Source organism: Triticum dicoccoides, chromosome 3B (assembly GCF_002162155.2).
Source record: "Triticum dicoccoides isolate Atlit2015 ecotype Zavitan chromosome 3B, WEW_v2.0, whole genome shotgun sequence".
In the NCBI taxonomy this organism is placed as follows: Eukaryota; Viridiplantae; Streptophyta; class Magnoliopsida; order Poales; family Poaceae; genus Triticum; species Triticum dicoccoides.
The window spans coordinates 769,056,740-769,063,195 of record NC_041385.1 but is presented as its reverse complement, the minus strand read 5'-3'; the positions used below and the strand labels follow the sequence as shown (position 1 = coordinate 769,063,195).

Genomic DNA, 6,456 nt, shown 5'->3' with positions numbered 1-6,456 from the left:
GGGGGGGGCTAAAACCCTAAACCTGCGGCGGCCTTTAGTCGCGGTTGGCCAGAAGAACCGCGACTAAAGGTCCTCCGCCCCGACGGCCACCTGGCGCCCACGTGGACGGGCCTTTAGTCGCGGTTCTTAAGCAACCGCGACTAAAGGGGGGGGGCCTTTAGTCGCGCCCGTTCGGTCGCGGTTGCGCAACCGCGACTAATGGCAGTTGCGAACCGCGACCGAAGGCCCTTTTTCCACCAGTGAACTAGAGAAAGGACCAGCGCAAGTAGGAAACAATCAACGATAACTAGAGATACGATGATCTTGGAAACGGACTGCTGCATGACAGTCATGACGACGGCCCTCCTCCGCCCGGCCCAGCGCGCGCGCATGCCACCTGCCCCACCTCCGCTACGTCCACCGTCTCCTCCGCCGTCACGCCCAAACTCTCCCCTGCCCCCACCGCTGCCACGGGGCGCCGTCTCCCTCCTCCGCCCAGCGCGCATGGCAACCCGACGATGGAGATGGTGCGACTGTGGGTTATATCGGCGCAGGAGGACACGCTCCATTATCTCCCGCGGTGCGCCGTGGGTGACTCGCCTTCGAGGCGCTCCGGGGCCGCTACCACCGCAACCACACTGACGCAACGCCGAGCACAACCCCGGGAGGCGCAAGTGCAACCGGACAGTCTTGCGGGCCCTCAGCGCAATGATCTAAGCTCGACGTCTTCGGGAGACGTCTTCAACTACCGCTCCGAGCTCCGGGAGACGTCTTCAACTACCGCTCCGAGCTCCTCGTCCTCGGCCTGCACAACCAAATGTACGCTGGCATCGGCAACATGCCCACCAAAGCTCGACGAGGGCATCCGCGTCGCGACCAGCATTGTCTCCACGGGGAGGTACCTTGACGACCATGACAACGGAGACGTCTTGATCTACACGGGGAGCGGCGGCCGCCCGCGGAACCGCGGCGCCACCACTCCGACCAGGAGTTCCAGGGCGGCAACCTCGCCCTCGTATACAGCTGCAAGTGACATATAGGTGCGCGTCATCCGTTGCAAAGACTGTGACGCCAGCCCCAGCGGCAAGCTGTACGTATAGGACGGCCTCTACAATGTCGTCTCCGCCACCTACGGCCCCCGCAAGTATGGCCACGAGTCTGCCAGTTGAAGCTCGTGCGTCTGCCTGGCCAAGGAAGCGGTCGGCAACAACATCTGGCGCTCCTCCGGAGACCTCATCAACCAGCTCGACTGCAATATCCGGCCGCCCGGCTACATCAGCTGGACATGTCCAATGGCAAGGAAGTGATTCCCGTCCCCGTCCGCAACACGGTGGACACCACGACCTCTATCCTCTCGAGAGAGCGGGCGCCGGGAGCATGGTGCTGCCACTGTGTCCGTACACCACGTCTATGGTTGCGGGAGAGTTCTCCTGCGCGTCGTTCAACACGTGAGGTGACGTGGTTGTGTCACACGGGTGGCGCAGGATCAGGACCCACGCCAACTCGCCAGTGGGGTGGAGCATCCACGCAGGGCCGGGCCGGCAAAATCTGGGGCCCTGTGCGAAACTAAAAAATGAGGCCCTATCTCACTAAAAAATAAACTAACAAGCAATTATAATGTATATATATCTTGCAGAAAAAAAATTAATATATATAATATAATGTCTTCGATAACAATTGAACATATAAAAAATCGTACCTATTCAACTCCCATTTGCTATTTATTTGAACATTATTTTTTAGTATTCTTTGAAATGAAATCTTCAATGATATCCTCGTAATCAATCTTCACCGACACTTCACTCTCAAGTGCTATTGTGGCCAAATCATTGAGTCCTTGTTCTATCACGGTAGTACGCATATAAGACTTCCTTTACCTCCATATTATCTGTCTATGTTTGAATATCTCTAAAATCATTGTAAGGAACAATTGCAAGTGCAAGAGTAGAAGGATAAACAGAGTGATTACCGGATGACACTTGCGGTGCTTCTTTGACAACAAATTTGTCCATACCACCTTCATTAGATTTATTAGTTAAATTATGTTCTCTTTCTTTTCTCTTGCGCTATTAGGAATCATACTGATGTTTCCCCATGATGACTCAAGAGAGGAAGCTAGGAAGGTAACAACAGCAACGGCCTGAATCCGATCGATCTGATGAGGCAAAGGCGACGAGACGATCATGTTTCTGTAGCTAAGCCGACGCAACAGCTGTTGCGTTGCGGTCTCCAGATCGAGAGACGAGATGATCCCGATGGCTTCTTTAGCGATCCCCTTTTTTGCGGTCTCCTGATAGAGAGACGAGACCTGATCCCGCTGGACTTCTGTGGAGATCGGTATGTTTCCTATCGGTAGAGCTGTTTCCTTCTTTTGAGACATATATATATCGATCGAGCACGAGAACTCGTGCACTCGATGGCCTCCACTCAGGCCCAGCTCCAGCTCCCGATCTACTCAGGCCCAGCTCCTAGAGTTATTTTCTTTTGAGAAATACTACTAGGCCTATATACAAAATTCAGGGCCCCCCAAAATTGTGGGCCCTGTGCAGGCTGCACATTTGGAATCACTATGAGCCCGGCCCTGCATCCACGCCTCGTTCGACGATGACCATTCGATCTTCCGAAACTACGAAGCCTGCGGCGACCTCATGCAAATGGACTGGGAGAACTAGGAGGGACGATCATCACCCGCAAATGGACTTCGCTGATGAGATCGTTCCCAAGATCGATAGCCTTGATGGTGTGGTCCCGCCCTTCGACATAGACATCCACCTGCCGTCATTACTGTTATGCCTTGTTTTCAGCCATCCACAGGCCCTAATCCGCGCGTGCAAAGATGCGGACGCTGTTGTTGGAGCTCTGGCAGTACACGGCCTGGTGTGCGCGATTCGCCGTTTGGAGTAGGAGCCTGTTGACAAGGAGACCTTCAGGCTGCCGTTCCTCCACACACCAACGCCTTCGACATCCCGTGCATCAAAGCATGGTTCTATCAAGAGTCAAAATGCCAAATTTGTCGGCGTGAGGTGAGATGGATTACTTCGGCTTTAGATTCTGAGATTAGATAGCTGAAGTTGCTTGACTCATACATCTGTGGTCTAAAGATGTTGATAGATTACATAGCAGAGGAATAAATTTCTGCCCCACAAAAATGAAAGAAAGAATAAATTCCGAGGTAATAAATATTTGGGAAACATAAACCACCACAGAAAGAATAAACTTCAAATGTAAACATTTTAGATTCCTAACTTGCTGCTCTATTCGTCTTAACACTGTTTTTTTTTTTTGCATTTCTAGTGTTCCTTCAACTTTTAATTTTTTTTTCATAACAAGTAAATTTGATATTAGATGATTTTTTTTAAGAATGTGTCGCAAACTTTTTAAATAACAGGATTTTGAAATGCATGAATTTTTTTAATTAGAAGAATATTTTAAAAACCATTAAATACGTTTTAATCACATGACCATCTTACTGAAATATATTAACTACTCCCTCCGTAAACTAATATAAGAGCGTTTAGATCACTACTTTAGTAATCTAAACGCTCTTATAATAGTTTACAGAGGGAGTACTTATTACATGGTTACATTTTCTAAAAACTCGAACATATTTTAAAATGCATTCAACTCTTTTTTTAAATTACATCCATATTTCTATAAATGTGTCAAACAGTTTTTTTATTACATGGATTTTTAATAATGGTTTTTTTTCTAATGACACAAACGTTTATGAAAATTCACCCAACGCGAACGCCAACGCCAATACCAGCACATCGACGGAGGAGCAGGCCCGCTTCATCGAGCCGAGGAAGTTTCGGCCAAGGTGGATTGAGTCGGGGTACGCCCCCGTGGCCGTGCTTCCGGACGACGGCGAGGAACCGCCCCGGTTTGTGCAGTTCCCGGCGCCGAGGTACGTGCTCGACGTGTCCAAGAGGAAGAACATCGTGGCCTACATCAGCCACAGCAAGTTCGCGCCGAATGCCTTCGTCCAGCTCGTGGTCCGTGGCGACGAAGACGAGTCGTGCCTCCACCTGATGGTCTTCGCCATGGAGACCATCCTACCGATGAGCGAGCTGAGCATCGACTACGGCGTCGATCAGTGATCGATCGGCAACATTTCCTGTATGTTTACCCTCATTTCCAAATGCCATGGACCTTTCGCCTTGGTTTTCAGTTGCCATGAACCTTTCTGTCATTGTTATCGATTGTATCATTGGATGGAGGCAGCGCTGACACACCTTAAACTGAACTGTTTGCTTGTATTTCTTGTTCATGATTTGCTGTGTTTGCACTTTGCAGTCGGCAAGTTATAGCATGAAACCATATTTGCATGAGTTGAGTCTGGGATTGACATCATAACCATGGATGTGAGCGTTTAGTTGAGAATTTCATTCGGTTTAGTTTTCTGTAGTCCTTGCAAAGGTTCATCTGCCAGTAGTCTCCGCCACCTACGGCCCCGGCAAGTCCGGCCCCGACATCTGCCAGTTCGAGCTCGCGCGTCTGCCCGGCCAGGAAGCGGTCGGCAGCAACATCTGGCGCTTCGCAAGAGACCTCATCAACCTGCTCGACGCCGAGATCCGTCCGCCCGGCTACATCACGCCAAGGTTTTGGTTACCGGTCGAAATTTCAAGATTTCCCATGGTTACCGCATATTTCCGTGCCCCTCGATAAATCCTCATACCGAGCAAAAAAATATCATTTTTTAAATTTTTTGAATTTAAACGCTCCATTTATAGTAAAGTGCGTAGGATCTAATTAAGTTGTTTCGGACGTGTTCGTAGCAACCTAGTTCCTGTTTTGACCGGTCTCTGGTTTGAATGTTCGTTTATTCATTTATTTGAATTCAAAATTCAACTACAAAATTCGTTCCAAATATTCTCGGTATTTCTCGGTATTTCCCGGTAACCGTGGTAACCACGTTTATCCGTCCCCCTCGATAAAATTGCCTCATTCGGTAACCGAAACCTTGCATCACGCTCGACATGTCCAACGACAAGGAGGCGATTCCCGTCCCCGTCTGCAACACGGTGGACCAAGACGTCTATCCCCTTGAGAGAGCGGGCACCGGCAGCATGGTGCTGCCACCGTGCCCGCACACCACGTCTACGGCTGCGGGAGAGTTCTCCTGGGCGTCATTCACCACCTGAGGCGACGTGGTTGTGTCGCACAGGAGGCGCAGGATCGGGATCCATGCCAACTCGCCAGCAGGGTGGAGCATCGATGCCTCGTTTGACGATGAGGCCACAGTTGAAAGAATAAACTTCAAATGTAAAAATTTAGATTCCTAACTTGCTGCACTATTCATCTTAACATTGTTTTTTGCATTTCTAGTGTTCCTTCAACTTTTAATTTTTTTCATAACAAGTAAATATGACATTAGATGATTTTTTAAGAATGTGTCGCACGCTTTGTAAATTACATGATTTTGTAATGCATGAAAGTTCTTAATTAGAAGAAGATTTACAAAATCATTGAACACTTTTTAATCACATAACCATCTTACTAAAATATATTAACTGCTTATTACATTGTTACATTTTCTTAAAACTCGAACATATTTTAAAATGCATTCAACAATTTTTTTAATTACATCCAAATTTCTATAAATGTATCAAGCAATTTTTTTATTACATGGATTTCTAATAATGATTGTTTTCTAATGACACAATCATTTATGAAAATTGACCGGACACTTTTTAAATTACATGAATTTCTTTGTGAAAATGAGAGAATCACTTTTCTAATTACATGAACATTTTCTAAACTATGAATTACTCCTCCTCCGCAAGGAGGTCTATGAACTTATCACCTTAGTAATCTATGTAATATTCATCTTACTGACTCTTGCTTTGATCTTATAAGCTGAAGTACTCCATCATCTCACAACGATGTTAAATGCATGAAGCAGCAAGGACTTTCAGGCAATCAACCGTCAACCAAATCCGCCAAACAGGGAATATAAGGTAAACCATCTAGGAAATCTCGAGAATTGCACATAAGATGCACTTCCCTGCTATCCATATCACACGACAGATTCACCTCCTTCCAGTCAGTAAGGAAAATCAAATTACGATCTGGATGAATTGCAAACATCTCATACTTAAAGGTCTTGTCCTCTTCGTCACAATCCTCTCTCGCATATTCCCTTCCAAACAGTTGGGGAACATCAACAGTATGCTTTAGGGTCCACGCTTCACTAGCATAATCCTCAAGTAACCACACAGAGAGTTGGTCATAATAAGGAACCATATACCAAGCATGCAATTTCTGCTGAGAGTATCCAACTGAGCTATAACCAGACCTGTCTTCTTACATTCCTTCCGGGAGAGCAATTTCCCCATGAACATCCCCCTCTGAGTCCACTGCAGCTATAGTAGGTTCCTCGATCACCAAATGCATAAAATGCATCATGTCATTCAAAAAGGCACATTCTGCAGTAAAAGGAGGATACTCTCTGTTATCCCCCCCCCCCCTCCCCGT

General features: G+C 47.3%; 1 pseudogene; it reads left to right on the top strand.

Moving 5' to 3' along the window:
- The first annotated feature begins 497 nt into the window (after positions 1–497).
- On the top strand, positions 498–4,079 carry LOC119279969 (annotated as a pseudogene).
- The last annotated feature ends 2,377 nt before the right edge of the window (positions 4,080–6,456 follow it).